The sequence below is a fragment of the Aulonocara sp. 'chitande type north' Nkhata Bay genome, linkage group LG8, assembly GCF_057382095.1.
Source record: "Aulonocara sp. 'chitande type north' Nkhata Bay isolate Kocher_YH1m ecotype deep benthic linkage group LG8, A_spYH_male_GT1.1, whole genome shotgun sequence".
Classification (NCBI taxonomy): domain Eukaryota; kingdom Metazoa; phylum Chordata; class Actinopteri; order Cichliformes; family Cichlidae; genus Aulonocara; species Aulonocara sp. 'chitande type north' Nkhata Bay.
In genome coordinates, this window is record NC_141351.1 from 1,486,491 (window position 1) to 1,504,629 (window position 18,139).

General features: G+C 42.1%; 1 protein-coding gene across 1 annotated transcript in view; it reads left to right on the forward strand.

Annotated features, from left to right (window-relative positions):
* Positions 1-18,139, forward strand: part of gas7b (growth arrest-specific 7b) — a 64,078-nt gene that overhangs the window by 456 nt on the left and 45,483 nt on the right. The gene's annotated exons all lie outside the window — the stretch shown is intronic.

An 18,139-nucleotide genomic window follows, 5' to 3' on the forward strand; every position in this document is an offset into this window, starting at 1 on the left:
GCATTGGACTGCATTAGATGAAAATGTGCTTGAGTAAATTGAACTTATTTGGCTTTAATTTTGATGAAAACAAGCAGAAAAGTGTATTTTTAATGCCTGTGTGACTCTTGACACACACACACACACACACACACAGTAACAGCTTGGTTTGAACAACAGATGCAAACTTGAAGATAAAGACAGCATTGAATGATGCTCTAACAAATAGTTTTCCCGTGCTGTGCTTATCAGATTAACTCAGACCTTCCCAGCAGTCACCTCTCCGCCTGGCTGAGCGGCTGCGCACTTCCTCATTCCATACGCATTCCAATGAAGCGCTCAGGTCTCCTCTCTGTGCGCCTGACTGCTCTTCATGGTCAAAACCTTTCAGTCCTCGCCCTATCTATCCCCTCTGTGGGTTTAGCCACACTGCTGCTACAAGTCTCACTAGATCTCATACCTTAACATCGGCATGTATGGCTCTGAGAGGAGTAGTCGGTTTTTGACACCACCCTGTGTTCTGAGAGTTGGTTACAATCCTGTTGGGCACTAAGCCCAGCATTCTCAGCGATGGCATTTTTATCTTATCTAGATAGCATATGCAGAAACTTGATTAGTGACAGCTGAATGGTGCTGATGAAAAAAGGGCCATTTGCAGGGGTAAAACAAAAGACCGTTCAAGCACAGCATCTCTTATCTGGTCCCAGACCAGTTTAGGGACAGAGCTGATGGGTGGGGCAGTCGGGTGGTGCAGGTTGAAGAGTTTCATCAAGCAAACCACAGTGAGCTCTAAAGGTGCAACATGTTGGAAATGAAATGGCAGAAGGGTGATGTTCACATGTTAGTGTTTTAATCATGAGTTTCAGTATGATATGGCTCCAAATAACTTTAATGAATCATGACACTGAAAGGTGTGAAAAGTTGCCTTTTATAATGAGTAAAGGCCAGGCAGAAGTCAGAACTACAGCCCCACACACTCCCATGTTACACTGCTAACACAAACCCCCTTTGGGGTCGTGTCAGGGAGGGGATCCGATGTAAAACTGGTCAATCAAACATGCGTCGCTAGCCGCTGTGTTGACCCCTCATAGCAAGGGAGCAGCAAAAATAGCTTTTTAAAAAGATCTCTATGGACAGTTTCCCTCATCATAGTCAGTGCATGATGGGTAGTTTGTTTTTAAATCTAAAATATCCACATGTGCACTGGTAAGACCTAAATGTAGGGACATTGCTGCTTTGACTGATGCATGGACAGAGGTAGCTAAAGCTCCCTCGCAGACTGATCAGCACCAGAGCCCAGATTACTGTAAGAAGTTTGAATACTGAAATAACTCGAAATGATTCACCGCGGCATGTGCATGTGTGTACATACATGTGTGTCATCTAGGAAAAATGTGGTCCTGGAAAGAAGTACCACAAACATAGTTTTGTGTGCTCTGGCAGGTGTCTGTTTGTCTGACTGTCTGCCGGTCCACGGGCAGATTGTGTCAGCTTTGTTTGAGATGTAATTACAAGACTTCACAGGTGTGTAGTAGAAGGCTGCATTCCACAAGGATGTGTGATTCCTTTTTGTGTCTTTGACATTGACGACATTTCATCTCATTTTGATTTTATGTGTTTTTGTATCTTTAGGTGTTTTTTGTTGTCTTTGAAGTAATATTTTTCTGGTTTTTCTGATCATTGTTTCTCTGGACTTATTTTATCCCTTTTTTTGTTTTTTGGTTGTTTTGTGTCTCTTTGTGTCTTTTTGCTGATTTTGTCCCATCCTGTATTTATTGTGTCTTGTATTTTTAGGATTATTTTGCATGACTTTGTAGTCATCTTTGTCTGGCTTCAAACCTTTTGTTTCATCATGATAACACAGCAGTCCTTTTAAGCATAGTGCAAATTCTACATGTCAGTCGCACAATAAACAAACATTTGCTTGTTTCTTACTGGTATAATCTTCATTGTTGCTGTTATTCTGTGGATGAAGGATGAAATATAGTTGCATCAGAGCTAGACTGAATGCACTACGATACGTTATAGGCCAGAAATCACCTTTGAAATGGTCTTAAAAACTCTGATTAGGTGCAGTCCTCATGGTAAGAATACTAAAAAGATGGCAGAATATATAATTTTGTAGAACCGGCCAGTCTTCCCCTGCTGGGTGCACTGGCACTTTTTGTAAATCTCTGATGCAATGTGAGGAAAGAGCTCACCCCTTAAACACGGGTGCATTTGGAAACAATAGCTTGCTTATCTGAAACAAGGTGTGACTCATCACACAAATAAAATTTCTCCCCAGTTTATTGTGAACCCACAGAACTCTGCGGTCTGCAGATCATGTTTGATATATTCAATGTTGTGGGTACAACCGCCAGAAGTAACCGCTTACCCACAGTTCCTGTCTGCACCGGAGTGGAATCTTCTAAAAATAACCTTACACATCAGAGAAATGACACAGGAGTAAAGTGAGGAAAGTCACTCATCAGTTAGCTTTGCTGGTTCAGTTTTGAGCTGGTAAGGTGTTTTTCCCCCTGTTCTCTAACAGCATGAGTCAGTCTGTTTTCCCCAACAGGCCAGTGACGTACACTGGGTTATGTTAAGTAGTGATTCTAAAGCCGACCATAGGTGTGAATATGAATGAGAATATGAATAGTTGTATGTAATATATCTTAGTTCTGCAACAGATTGGCAGCCTGTCCAGAGTGTACTCTCCCTCTTTCCGTATATCAGCTAGGATGAGCTCTAGCCCCCTGTGATTAGCAGAAAATGGGTAGAAACAGTTAACTTTGAGTGAACTAACAGTTAGTTGACAATATGAACTAAAACTAGCATCAATGGCATTTTTTCCAGCATCAACAAAAAGTGCAGGTACTCCCCAAATTAATTTACTTGTCCAACTATGATTGCAGGGGGATAGTTATAGTGGGATTAACCTAAAAGTTAGCAAAAGTACCAGTTCCAAGAGTGAGGTAAAAACAGAAGTCGAAGTGGCCACAACCCTATAAAATACACTTTAAAATTCAAAAGGGATATATATATATATAGGGTGTATATATATATATAGGGTATATATATATATATACCATATATATATATACCATATATATATATACCATATATATATATACCATATATATATATATATATATATATATATACCATATATATATATATACCATATATATACCATATATATACCCTATATATATATATATATATATATATATATATATATATATATATATATATATATATATATGGTGTGTATATATATATATATATATATATATATATACCCTATATATATATATATATATATATATAAAACACCCAGCACGCCCCTGCGGGCGGTTTATCCTTCAAGCTCGGGTCCTCTACCAGAGGCCTGGGAGCTTGAGGGTCCTGCGCAGTATCTTAGCTGTTCCCAGGACTGCGCTCTTCTGGACAGAGATCTCCGAAGTTGTTCCCGGGATCTGCTGGAGCCACTCGCCTATCTTGGGAGTCACAGCACCTAGTGCTCCGATTACCACGGGGACCACCGTTACCTTCACCCTCCACATCCTCTCGAGCTCTTCTCTGAGCCCTTGGTATTTCTCCAGCTTCTCGTGTTCCTTCTTCCTGATATTGCTGTCATTCGGAACCGCTACATCGATCACTACGGCCGTCTTCTTCTGTTTGTCTACCACCACTATGTCCGGTTGGTTAGCCACCACCATTTTGTCCGTCTGTATCTGGAAGTCCCACAGGATCTTAGCTCGGTCATTCTCCACCACCCTTGGGGGCATCTCCCATTTTGACCTCGGGACTTCCAGGTTATACTCGGCACAGATGTTCCTGTACACTATGCCGGCCACTTGGTTATGGCGTTCCATGTATGCCTTGCCTGCTAGCATCTTGCACCCTGCTGTTATGTGCTGGATTGTCTCTGGGGCATCTTTACACAGCCTGCACCTGGGGTCTTGCCTGGTGTGATAGACCCCAGCCTCTATGGATCTTGTGCTCAGAGCTTGTTCTTGTGCTGCCATGATTAGTGCCTCTGTGCTGTCTTTCAGTCCAGCTTTGTCCAGCCACTGGTAGGATTTCTGGATATCAGCCACCTCCTCTATCTGCCGGTGGTACATACCGTGCAGGGGCCTGTCCTTCCATGATGGTTCCTCGTCTCCCTCCTCTTTCTTTGGTTTCTGCTGCCTGAGGTATTCACTGAGCACTCGGTCAGTTGGGGCCATCTTCCCAATGTATTCTTGGATGTTCGTTGTCTCATCCTGGACTGTGGTGCTGACACTCACCAGTCCCCGGCCCCCTTCCTTCCGCTTAGCGTACAGCCTCAGGGTGCTGGACTTGGGGTGAAACCCTCCATGCATGGTAAGGAGCTTTCTTGTCTTTATGTCAGTGGCTTCTATCTCCTCCTTTGGCCAGCCTATTACCCCAGCAGGGTACCTGATCACGGGCAGGGCGTACGTGTTGATGGCCCGGATCTTGTTCTTACCATTCAGCTGACTCCTCAGGACTTGCCTGACCCTCTGCAGGTACTTGGTGGTTGCAGCTTTTCTAGCGGCCTCTTCATGGTTCCCATTCGCCTGCGGGATCCCCAAGTACTTGTAACTGTCCTCTATGTCTGCAATGTTGCCTTCTGGTAGTTCAATCCCCTCAGTTCTGACTACCTTCCCTCTCTTTGTTACCATCCGACTACACTTCTCCAGTCCGAACGACATTCCAATGTCATTGCTGTATAGCCTGGTAGTGTGGATCAGTGAATCGATGTCTCGTTCACTCTTGGCATACAGCTTGATGTCATCCATGTACAGGAGGTGGCTGACAACTGCTCCGTTCCGTAGTCGGTATCCGTAGCCAGTCTTGTTAATGATCTCACTGAGGGGGTTCAGGCCTATGCAGAACAGCAGTGGGGACAGAGCATCTCCTTGGTAGATCCCGCACTTGATGGTGACTTGTGCTATGGGCTTGGAGTTGGCCTCTAGTGTTGTACGCCACATCCCCATTGAGTTCCTGATGAAGGCTCTTAGGGTCCCATTGATCTTGTACAATTCTAGGCATTCCAGTATCCAGCTGTGGGGCATTGAGTCATAGGCCTTCTTGTAATCAATCCAGGCAGTGCACAGGTTGGTCAGTCTGGTCTTGCAGTCTCGGCTGATTGTTCTGTCTACCAGTAGCTGGTGTTTTGCGCCTCTGGTATTCTTGCCAATTCCTTTCTGTGTCCCGCTCATGTATTGACCCATGTGCCTGTTCATCTTAGCCGATATGATGCCTGACAGGAGCTTCCATGTAGTACTGAGGCAGGTTATTGGTCGGTAGTTGGAGGGGACCAGTCCCTTCTTGGGGTCCTTGGGGATCAGGACTGTGTGTATATATATATATATATATATATATATATATATATATATATATATATATATATATATATATATATATATATATATATTCGGAGCACTAGGTGCGGTGACTCCCAAGCTAGGCGAGTGGCTCCAGCAGATCCCGGGAATAACATCGGAGATCTCTGTCCAGAAGAGCGCAGATATATATATATATACCCGCCTTTCGCCCTATGACAGCTGGGATAGGCCCCAGCGCCCCCCGCGACCCTGAAAAGGATAAGCGAATGGATGGATATATATATATTCTTTTTTTTTTTTTCTTTTTTTTTTTTTAAACTGCCATATACACTTAAGGTGATCGTAAACATATAAACCAAGATAGGTTTTGCACTAAACATTCCTTTCAATGTTGTAAAGATTGTCATTTTAACATAGGAGTCTGTGATCATTGGCTTTCTTTTAGATGTTTAGATGGCCATTAGATTAACTGCAGTTTTGTTTTGTTTTTTGTTTTTTACTCCTACATTTGCTTCATTTTTCAGCTCTGAATTTACAGCTACGCCTCATTAACTCAGCCGGTGCCGTTTGCATGTTGTGAAACTGGTGTCATTAAAAGTTGCCCAATTAGTTATTGGAAGTAACAGTTTGCAATGCACCCATGCATGCACAGACATCATTGCTGGGTTTATCTTGTATGAAAGAAATGTTAAAAAGGTAATTACTCTCAGATAAGATTTAAATTGTTTCCCATATTTCCTCAGAGTTTAAAATTCAGGGCAGAAAAGCAGTTAAGATATCAGTGATTAAAGAAAAGATTTAATCCCCCACCACCTCTTTCCACCCCTGTAATGTTAATCCTGTCCTAATGAGCTTAATGCAATATTAGGTTAAAGTATACCTCTGTCAACACAGACTCTACTACCAGGATTATAGCATTATAATCTGGAATGAAGGTTGACCTCCCACTTCATGTAAGCTAAAGTACACATATTGAAACTTGAGATTTCACAGTCAGTGTGTCATCTGGGCTGTAGGTTGATCAGACATGTGTTGAAGGCTGTAAGATTGCACAATGAAATGACTAATAGTGAAAAAAAAGCCACTTCTGTATTTTCCTCATTTAGTTTACGTATTCAAACCTCTGTCAAAAAAAAATCTGTTCTCTGGCGCAGAGTAACTCCGCTCCCTAACCTTCAGAATCATAAGTGATCATAAATACAGGACATGCATTAATCCCTTTGTATAGCTGGCACATTTAACAATGCAGCTGTGACCTGGCTCTGTTGTCATCTTCAGCATTGTCGCTTTGTTCTACAAACAGCGTCATTCTTCTGAGCATAATGAATCATTCACATTGTAGTTCTGCTGTTTTTAACAGACCAACACTTGTTGCTGCTTTAAAGTTGGGCTAATATTCAAAACAACTGCCTGTTAAAGACCAAAAGCTGAACTCTTAGCAGTAAAACACATTTAATATTTGCTTGTGTTTATCTTACGCTGTGTTTTCAGGATTTATTTTCATCTATTCTTTGTCACCGTACAACTTACGGTCTAATTTTAAATTTAATTACAATGGTTACTACAGCATGGACCTTTTCTAGACTTCTTGTGAACATATCATTAGTTATTGTAACATTGTACTCCCCAACGTTATTGCAAGGATGTTGCGACATAACTATAACGTAGTCCGACTGAGTCAGAGACAAGCAGTAAGAAAATGATACATGTTATAAGTAAGCTTACAAGCTTTGCTCTTCAGGAATGTTGATAACAATTAGAACCCAACTGACACAGGATTTTTAAGAATGATACAAATACTTCAAAAAGCCAATATTCTGATATATGGCCCTATTGACATATAAAACAAAAGCAGATTTCCCTAACATCTGTTTTGTGAAGATGGGATACAACGCACATCATGGTGACCAGGGTTTTGTAGGAAAGGAGAAATCACCTTGTTGGTGCAAAAATACTGGTTTATGGCCATCAGACTGTATTAGTTTTGGAGGCTTTTGTAGATTCAACCAAAGAAATGGGAACAAATCATGTCATTGCAACAGGCAGCGAGTAACAAAGTGTTTAAAGAGACCATTTTAAATTGGTTATGTTATGTGGTTCATTCATTGACCTCGGTGTTTCTATGCTTGACATATTCATAGGTCAGTGTAAGTGGCTTAACAAAGACAACAGAAAAATGGTCAGGCAATAGCCAGTGTGCAAAGAGGAGATCTTGAGAAAGCCTGGGGAACGATTGTTCAAGATCACTATAAAAAATTACAAGAAAGTCTGGCTGCTTGGAAGCAAAATATAAATCACTGGTGTGTGACTCAAGACTTTTGCACAATACTATAGCTGCCAGGTGATGTCATAATAATAAAATCAGGACTTAACCGCTATAAAGGAGCCACTTGGCAAAGGGTTGGAGGTACCTGTTACCTTTTTAATGTAATGGCTGTATTACATATAAAATACATATAAAATTGAATTAAAATGAGTTCAAATGTGTCCAACTGCTCCTAAAAGTGTTTCCCACATATTATTTGGCCAAATATGAGAAACAAAGTCACGCTGTCATGTTTTTTTAAGATGACATCCTCCCACAGTTATCTTGCAAAATCAAGTTTTTATTTGATAAGAAATTATAAAATTGCTGTTCCCAAAGACGCTGTGACTAAAAACAGTGGTATGACACATTACATCACTGTTTGGCTCCTTAATGTCCAACTATTAAAGAGGAAATGAAAGAGCAGGTCGTTAAAGAAGTGATTGACTTTTTTCTATTAGGAGTTCGTGCATGGTTCGTGAATGACATCACTGCATAGAGTTTAGATGTGAGGACTTTTGTCAGCAAATGAATACCATCCTTCCGTCTTTTTAGAAGTTCCTTTCATTCGTTAGCACATTTCCATCTCTATTCTTAATCACCCCAACCCGCTGCACATCCTTTCCAGCTTGATCTCCCTGCCTAGCCAGTCAGTGCAAGTTCTTTTCCCCTTCCATTCGGTCCGGCCTCACACACACTTCAGTAAAAGCCTTTTCTGCCTTTGCAGTACGCCTAGCCTCCCAGCACTCCTGTCTACTTCTTCATCTCTCTGACTTTCCTACTTTGTTAACCTCTTCTTTTGAATGCTTTCCTGTACTTCCCCTTGTGTCACTTTGTCCACGTTCCTCTCTCCAAAGGATACACCAAAAACCACCTTGGCGGTGTTCCTCACTATTCCGTCTGTCCTTTCTCTTCCCTGGCATCCAGAGTCTGTCTCCTGAACTCTGCGCAACAGTCTTCAACTTCCACCTTTTAATCCTCACCTCTGCTTTCACTTGCTTCCTCTTCTTAATTTCCAAAGTCATCCTATAGGCTAGCATTCATTCTCACCTGCTACATTCTCTCCTGACACCATATTCACATATGAATTTACTTAATAATTGGGTCATGATGAACTGACAGGCTTTTTTTTTGCCAATTCACACACCGGTTGAATTTGTTTATGCAAATAAGATGGCAGGTTAACTGATAATAGAATAATTTGTAGTTGCAGTCCTAGCTTCAGCATAAACAGACAGAATCCAGGCCATGCTGAGGTGACCCTTCTAAAATGGGTTTAATAATTCACTGAATTGTTGACACAGTGGGTTATAGCCCTTAACAACTGGGCAGAGGGTACTTATATGCTCTCGTTACTCTGGGGCTATATATGACATTTCCATAACAAATCAGGGCTCCCCATGAAGTGTTACACTATCAACAAGGGCACTTAACATGTAACCAAAGCCTTGCAGCTGGGGGCTGCCTGGGGCCACCTGGAGGGAGACTCCCCACCCCCTCAATTCCTTCATATAGATAAAATATTTTTAGTGTAGGTTTCCCAGTAACTTATGGTTAAGTGCGAGTTTTCTTCCATGGAAAATGATGTAATTCTAATTTTCCTATATTTTAATATCAGTATATATTGTTTTTCCTCCAGCTTAAATGCTTTATTATTAAGTCTTCATGTAGCCAGGGGAACTACTGTAAGCAATTTGGAACAAGCTGAAAATGGTGGAGAACCACTTTGTCTACTTAATGCTTGTCCCAGCAGAGAGTCAGCTGTGTTTATTGTGAAACCGGAGCGCTGAGAGCTATTTAGGGGGCTTCTAGTAGAGGTTTTAGGACGGTGATTTAGGCTGGCATAATCCGTGGTGTGGAATGCCGGGGGTCAGACGACTGCTGGCGAGTCTTCAGCGCACAGCCAGGTGTTTCCCCTGCGTGCTGGAAAAGTAACACCACCGCTCCTGCGCTGATGTCATTCTGAAATATACGTAGTCACTTGTTGTCACGGAAAGCAGTTTGTGTGGAAATATCAGCTGGATAACTGTGAAGCACCCACCTTCACAATCACACCTTATCAATCACAATCTGTTGTTTGTTTTGACACTGAAGATGAGCTGTGTTGTTTTTATATATCTCCTTGCAGAAATAATAACTCGGTGCATTGGAACAGACCTAGCAAGGTAGAATGCTTTCATTTCTATCGTTCTGCTGAACTCACGTGCAGCTATTTTAAATTGTAGCATGAGACACATTAGCTTAGTTAAAGTGCAATCATAGTTACTTTCACTTAGGCCTAATTCAGCCAAAATGTGTTGACACATTACTTCGTAATAGTGCGTAAATCTGTGTGCTGGGAAAACTCAAAATGAATGAACATATTAAACTGTTGTTTAAATCTGACTCTCACTCATGTGTGTAAAGCTTCTTTGGACTGAGCTCGGCTGAGGGTTGTGCTGTGAAGAGTATTTGCAAGCACGCATTGTCTGAGCTACATGGAAGATGGATGGTGTTGGTAATAGTTTATGTATCGAGTGTTTTTGTTGCTGGGATTATAGACTTGTTTAGGCATGTAAATCATATGGTCATGTCAGGAAAGAAGGTGGACTCCCATGGGAACTCCTGGGATCTTTAAAATCTGTTGCTGCTGTACAGCTCCATCTCCAGGCAAATGTTGCTAATAGGTATAACCATACCTCTAGAAACTTAGTTAACTGTACTAAACCTAAAGGGTGGAGTCCCTTTTTGTAAGCTACAACTGTCTAGTTTCTGTGTGATGAGATTATACTGCTAAAATAATAACATAAATCTAACTTCCTTCCTTACTATGAGATTGTAATCACTAGAAGATGTGGGGGTGGTTGTCAGCTTGTTAGTTTCTAAAAGGTGCTGCAAGGGGATGTTTTTCCCTCTGTTCAACAGTGTAATAATAAACATGATGTCTACCCTTCAGGTCAGTGCTGAGACTCAGAGGCAATGTTTCTGTTACCTAAAGCTTATTATTTTGCATCCAAAGTTTATGGTCACAGCTGAGAGTTGGAAAATGTGTTGATGCAATGATAGTCAGCTCCTTCTTTCACTCCTACTTTCTAGTGCAGGGGTGTCAAACTCCGGGCCTTGAGGGCTGGTGTCCTGCAGGTTTTAGATCTCACCCTGAGTCAACACACATGAATCAAATGATTAGTTTATTACCAGGCCTCTGGAGAACTTCAAGACATGTTGAGGAGGTCATTTAGCCATTTGAATCAGCTGTGTTGGATCAAGGACACATCTAAAACCTGCAGGACATTGGCCCTTGAGGCCTGGAGTTTGACACCTGTGCTCTAGTGCAGCGGTCCCCAACCTTTTTTGCGCCACGCCCGACAATATTTTCCTGGACCGGCCTTTAAGGTGTCGCGGATAAATACAACAAAATAAAACTAGTACCGGTACCGAAAAAAAGAAACTTTATTCATAACACACGTGAAAAGACCAAGGAAAACCGAGTAAACGATAAAAACGATAACAAAATAACGCTGAAAACCGATTAAAAACCCTGAAAACCATACATTTCACACCTGAGCCTCAACTCTCGTGGCCCGGTACCAAACGACTCACGGACCGGTACCGGTCCGAGGCCCGGGGGTTGGGGACCGCTGCTCTAGTGGATCAACTGTTTTGAAGAAATCCACCAATTTTGTAGGCATTATGGATTTTATTATGGACTTTGAGGTGGAGATCTTCACAGGACCAAAACAGTCTCTGAAAAAACACAAATCCACTGTAAGTAGATTTATAGATCCCAAGCACCGCAAGACCCAACCTGAATAGACCAGAGAATAAGAGAATTTATCCAAAATGATGCTGACCTAGAAACCCAACCCAAACTCTGCTGGTATTTAGGTATTGAACATGTTGAGACAACCCAATTTAAACTAACTAGAATTTGGTCAATTTGGAATTGGGTAAGGTCGGAACAAGTCAGTTCAGGTGGGAAACGCCAGATAAATTATAACATCTATAACGAAGTCTATCAGTAGGTAATTCCCAACATTAGGTGGGACAACCTGTACTAACTGGAACATTTATGACTCTTTTCCACTAGCCCCTAGTGGGCTTGACTTTGCTCTACTCTGTTCAGTTTCAGTCGTTTTCCATTTCAGTTGAGCACCACCTCGCTGTGGGTGGGATCGTTATAGCAAGGCGCCCCGAAAGTCCCGTGACGTCTTTTGTATGTAGTACAAACACAGCACAATAATGGAGGCGATGTTTTGATACGTACTCAATCATCCAGGTAAGGAAATCCTAAAAAGTTTATGCCCTTCATCTGGACATAGAGTTTTAAAACGCAACGTCGAGATGATCAGAATCAACTTTTTGGGAATGGAGGCGAAGGTATAACTGCTATAGATATAGGTGTATAGATCTGTGTCAGACTCTAGGTAAAAGACGAGAGCCAGAGACCACACTGTTGGTTTGTGGTCAGCCATTTCCTTCATTGGTTTGATTCTTGTTAAGAACTCACTCTCATGATTCATCCAGTGTCATGACTCCCTGGCCAATCAGTGGCATGCAGTCTGATGGCGTTGCATTTGTGGCTCGACGTAGCTCGGGGTTGAGCATGTAGTGAAAGGTATCTGGTATCAGGTACTGCCACCTAATCGTAACCCTAAAAACCAAGTAGAGTAGACTCGAGTTGAGTGGACTAGGTAGTTTTAGGATGGCACAGTAAAATCTAACGCCTCATTTCCTCTAGCGCCAACTATCAGCTGGTCACGGCAAGAACTGCATTCGTTTCCGTTGAGAGCTCAGTGAGTTTAGTACTCGAGTGGAAATTGGAATAGAGGATTGAGACCATATCCGATCTTGAGATAAGCAGGCTCGTGCAGATAAGCTCTGCACGCTGGTGAGCACGTTCCTCCGCATGCAGAACATAGCATAGTAGGACATTATTTGTACGGGTGAAGTAGAAAAGTCACAGGGCATGTGAAATTCACATAAACTTGTAGAGGGCAAGATGTAACAGAACGGGCTTTGTTTGTTGTAGTGAAACACACTCTCACACACACATATATGCATGTGCTCAATGATGAGGCATTGGGCAGACAATGACAGTTTGTGGGAGCATATGCACAATATCTCTATGTGACTGAGTGCATGTTTAAACAGGCATGTGAATCCCTCCTCCTCCCCGAGTGTCTGATGTGTCTCTAAATCTGGGAATGTGGCTTTGCTTTAGGCTCCCACATCTGCCCAAACCAAAACAATGTCTCCCAAGTAAAGATATGGTCCGCAGACCCTGTCACTCTGTTTCCCCCTTCAAGAACTGTTTAATTCTTTCACTGCACCACCCCTCCTACATTTACTTTCGCTGTGTCTTGACACTTTTTTCTCCTTAGGTCTAGTAGGCGGCGGCCCAACACGCATGTGAGAAATTTCTCCCCCACTGAGCGAGCCCAGAGGGTGAGGAGGTCAGTGGTACAGTCTCCTCTGAGGCCCATTCATAACACAGATGATAAGATATGTTTTCAGTGGTTCGCATGTGAGTCTTAAAGTTTTTGTTTCACATCAGTTTTTGCCAGTTCCCAGTATAACTTTCATCTTTACCGTTTCCTTTTCTTTTTCCCAAAAATGTTTAGTTTGTATTAGTTTCAGTCTTACTTTGTTTTGTGGATGTCATTTGTCAGGGGAAAGAATATCATCTTTGTGACAGTTTCACATTTTGTGACCACACCTGGCTGGATCATCATCAGATCATTTGGTCCCGGGTGAAGGTGTTGATTGGGCATCTGTTGTTCTTTTCACACAGACATCAGTGTCAGCATTTCATGTGTGAACCCAGGATGTGCAGACATGACAGTGTCGCCCTAGAAAGGGAAGGTGGAGGTATTTATGAGTGAATAATAGGAAACAGACACTTCCACTTGCTGTTACACCTTTGTTCCCATGCCTCTCTGACATGTAGCGTTAGGAGATGGAGTGAGCAGGGAAACAAGATCGCTGCTGCATGCCTCGCTACAATTCTGCAGAAACTCCAGACCAGAGATGGCCCCCACTCTCAGGCTGCATCTTAGAGTTTGTGTATGTGGCTTATGCTCACTGGTGGCTGTTTACGACTCTGCTCCAGTGTGTGTACAGATGGAATTTGTTTGTTTTCTCCTCAAGACGTGCCCGACTGTATGCAGCAGGAAACGACTAAACTCTGATGCAAACGACAGGCTGCATTTTATTTTGTTTTTGAAGGTCTAATTAGAGTAAGGATCAGGATTCTTGTAACTTTGTTATTATCTTTGGTAATAACTGAAGCAGACATGTACCAACCTAACCAACAGATTACAAGCAGGGATGAATTAATACTTCATCATCATAGGTGGTAACCTTAATCCTAATCCTAAAAAAAAAATACAAACAAGACAGCACAAGCGAGAATAGCCCACAGACGTTGTTTGTGAAACATAGGCAGCTGATCTGTCCGTAGGCTGTGCTTAGAACCACCACAGAAGCCTATTGGATCAATCTAATCATACTTAAAGTTGGGTTTTGTCTTAAGTGACTCATATCCTGCTAACTCCATAGTTCTGATATTTGCACCTTACTAGTGAACTAGCTTTTCCTGATTCACAGACCAAGATAAACCTTATTTGCCTCACACTGGGCCTCGATGCAGCCTCTCCATTTACTGTCTATCTGAAACTGCTCGCTTTCCTCTCCCTTTAAGCCACCTTTTTTCTGATTGGCTGCGCCTCACAAACAGGAAGGTTGAACTGCAAATGGGCAGCGCTTAGGTGTCCATATAATGGTAAATGGACTGATTCTTATATAGCGCTTTTCTACTCTCAAAGCGCTGTATACAACATGCCACATTCACCCAATCCCACCCATTCTCCTAAGCACTGACTCTAAACTGAGTGCTTTTCTAACAATATTCACACTCTGATGGACGCATCGGAGAGCAACTTTGTTAGGGGGTTAGTATCTTTCCCAAGGATACTTGATACTTGGCATGCAGACTAAAGGAGCCAGGGATCAAACCACCAACCTTCCGATCAGTAGGTGACCTGCTCTACCTCCTGAGCTACAGCCACAGTGGGAGTGGATATCTACTGACATCATAAAGCCAGGAGTAGAAAGGGAGATCTTATTTCTTCCTGCCATTGTAGTCTTGTCACAGAAATGCAGAGCAGACTATACACTGTACGTATTCCGTGACTTGGTGAAGAAGTATGATTAACATGGATTTCATTTGTTAGAAATACCCATAATTCTTTGTATCAAGTCAGTACAGCTGACCTGTTGCTGCCTGCACTTGTTGCTGCAAATCCACATGTTGCTGTGAGGGCCAGTACCTCCTGAAATTACAGCACCGACTCTGTGGTGCAATTTACAAAAACAAACAAACAAAAACAAATATTGAAATTCGTATTGGCCGTCCTGTTACCGGCCGTAGCGCCTAATCTGCCTCCTCGGTCTGTATCACGTGTAACTCTGTATGGAGTCATGCTTACATTTGCAAAACGGTTTCTTAATTCACAGACAGAGAACTACAACAGCAGGCTTTGGAAAACAGGAACAACTTTAAACAGCAATGTTTGTGTTAGCTTCTGCAAAGCCAATTTCAGATGATGTGTTCAGGTCATATGTTATTAAAAAATATTCATTTTCAGTTTCAATTTCATCCACTTTCCTTAATCTTCAACTCATCTATTTTCTTCTTTCTTGTTCTTTTGTGGCTACAAATGCAGTATTTACACAAAAGCCAATTCATTTTGTTTGTTACTGAGACTAAATCACACTCATTTTTGCAGGTGCTGGTAGTGTGTCCACAGTGGGCACAGAACAGGTGCTGTACCTTAAGAGTGTGGTTAGCAAGCCTGTTCTGTGTGGACAAATTCTGTTTCACTGAACTGTAGTTGGTTTAAAACACTATCTTATGTAGGAGGTCTTCCAGATGAAGGGAATCTAAGTAAAAGTATGTGGGAAGAGGGTGTAGGGGATTGGAATTCAGCCTATATATAGCACCAGTTATCCACTTGCTGGATCATCTTTGAAATTACAGTAGTCAAGCTTTTCTCTCATGTTCCTCTAATCCAGGGGTCGACAACCCGAGGGACGCTTGCAGGGTTAAATAATGGCACGACCATAGCTGGACTGGCCATCGGGCATACCGGGCATTTGCTCGGTGGGCTCATGATTTTTTGCTGGCCGGTGTGTAAAAATAACTCAGTTGTTTGGTGGTGGCTATGGCGTAGCTTCCACAGGTTCAGTAACATTAACAAGTGGTGGAGACCAGCAGGTGTATTTTCGTTATGCTGACTTTTTACAGTCAGTTACAATAACTCGTACTAGCTAGCATGATGGAGTTTCTATACAGCTGGGTGGGTGCTTTGATGTTACTGATAGTGAACTTTATTTAATTCATAAGGTTAATTATTAGAGTTGCCAACCGTCCCGGAATCGTCTCGTATTCGGAGAAAATATTACGCGTTTCTTATTGAGGTGAAAAGGAACACAGTTTGTCAGGTACTTCAGCTACAATGAAAAAGACACAAAGCTGGAATTTTTCTGTGTCTTTATGCTGCACAACTGTTTGTTCTTCTCTTATTCTGTCCCCCCGGTTGTTATTTCAATCATGAAACTGATCAATGATCAGCTGATCGACTTTTCTCTCTTGTTTGTTTATCTCCCACTTTGTTCCAGAAAAAGGAAACCAGTGGATGTCGCGCTAAACAACAGCAGCACGTTTAAGCTTGATCAGCTGTTGTTAGAATTTATTTGATATTCATTTCTAGTATCAGCTGATGTTTGCTGGAGCCACAGCTGTAAAGCTGCTGGTCACGATGTCGGTTTGAATATGTGGTGAGAGGGAAACATGAAGATGAAACCAGGAGATGTCCTTACTGAATCATCAGAGCTGAACAGGTGATGGAGAAACAGGTTTACCTTTTAGGTGACATGAATGAGTTGAAGGGAAGTTATGAACTGTTTCTGAGAGACAAATAACACCAGGAGCCTTTTTTATGTAGCTGACAGCTGGTAACTGTGCAGGGGCGGGTCTAGCAAAGTGTTGCCAGGGGGGCAGGTAGGGAATTAACAGGGAGAGGGGGGCACAAAGAAATACTTCCTTATTCTCATTTAAAATGTCTGGCTGCTATTAAATAATTATCTGAAGCTTACAACCAACGTTTTTATCTGATGTAAAATGTATAGAAATCATACATATACCAACAAGATTGTCACAACAGCGTTTGTTTTCATTCAAAGGCTTTATGTCTTTAATATCTGGTGGGCCGGTCTGTGGTCAAATTGCCCGGGCCGATTTTTTTGTCCCAGTCCAGCTCTGGGCACTACACGCAGTGAATTAATCTGAGAGGGTGCATTAAAAAATAAATGGCCACGCCAGCGGTGCACATCGCAAATCAGCTCGCATAGACACATTAGTTGTGCCGCTTCTTAATGACGGTATCTTAGCTAACAACCCCAACTACCAGATTCAACTTGTAATTGGCTAAACATAACTTAGCCTACTGGTGAGGGGGACCTTGTTAGCTTTCCGCATTTCCGCTCAGCGCAGCATCAGCACCACGGAAATGCACGGATACATCCGTAGACTCGAGACAGAATTCACAATGTGTTTTTGGGACTTTCAGGTGTTTGGACCAATGTTTTATTTTTCTGATCAAACCAGAAAGCTTTAATGAGCAGCTGGATTTGTCTCATAATGCCAGTTAATGCAACACCGAAACGCAGCTGGAATCCATAGCTGTCTGTGTTCATGGAGCTGCATGTTCACCTGCTGGACATCACTACCTGACAAGTTTAACTGTCTTCAGAACATTGCAGAGGCCTTATTGACAGTATTTGGCTCTACATATCTGTGTGAGCAGATTTTCTCTCACATGAGTCCTCAGGTAGCCTCTGAATGCTGGACACTGGGAGACCTGTGTCTCTGAGTGGGAGACCAGAGATCACATTAACATGTGTGTCTCTGTATTAACAAACATGCCATATTGGCCCAGTTTATTTTTCTTATCATTCTTGTGAGGAGACCATAAATAGCATTTGCATTTTCTGTTATACAGTTCATTTGCTGTTATGGATAAAAAGTCTTGTTTCAAAGTAGCTGATAACTATTCGCTGATAGCTGCCAACATCTGCAAACAAATATAATTCTATAAAGTGGTTCTACATAGTGTGTAACTGTTCATATAGAGCGTTATTAAATTTATTGCTAATGCAATCATATGGCACATTGACTTCTGAGGAAATTTTAGATGGCACTCGTCATCAGAAAGGTTGCTGACCCCTGCTCTAATCCAACCACATGTGATGTTTTTCACTCTTTCACAGCCTTTGCGTTTTGCCTGCTCCTTACCTGGTTTGCCTACCTGTGCATGACTGCTGCTCGTTTAGGAATGAAAAATATGGATTTTTCCTGCTTTCCTGTGTTTCAGTCCTCTCTTGCTGTAGTTTAGAGTTTCTGCCTTCAGGCTAAAAACACATCTCTGGAAGGCTTGTAGCTAGCTTGTGACAGACAGCTTGGAAATAAAGTTTTTTAAAT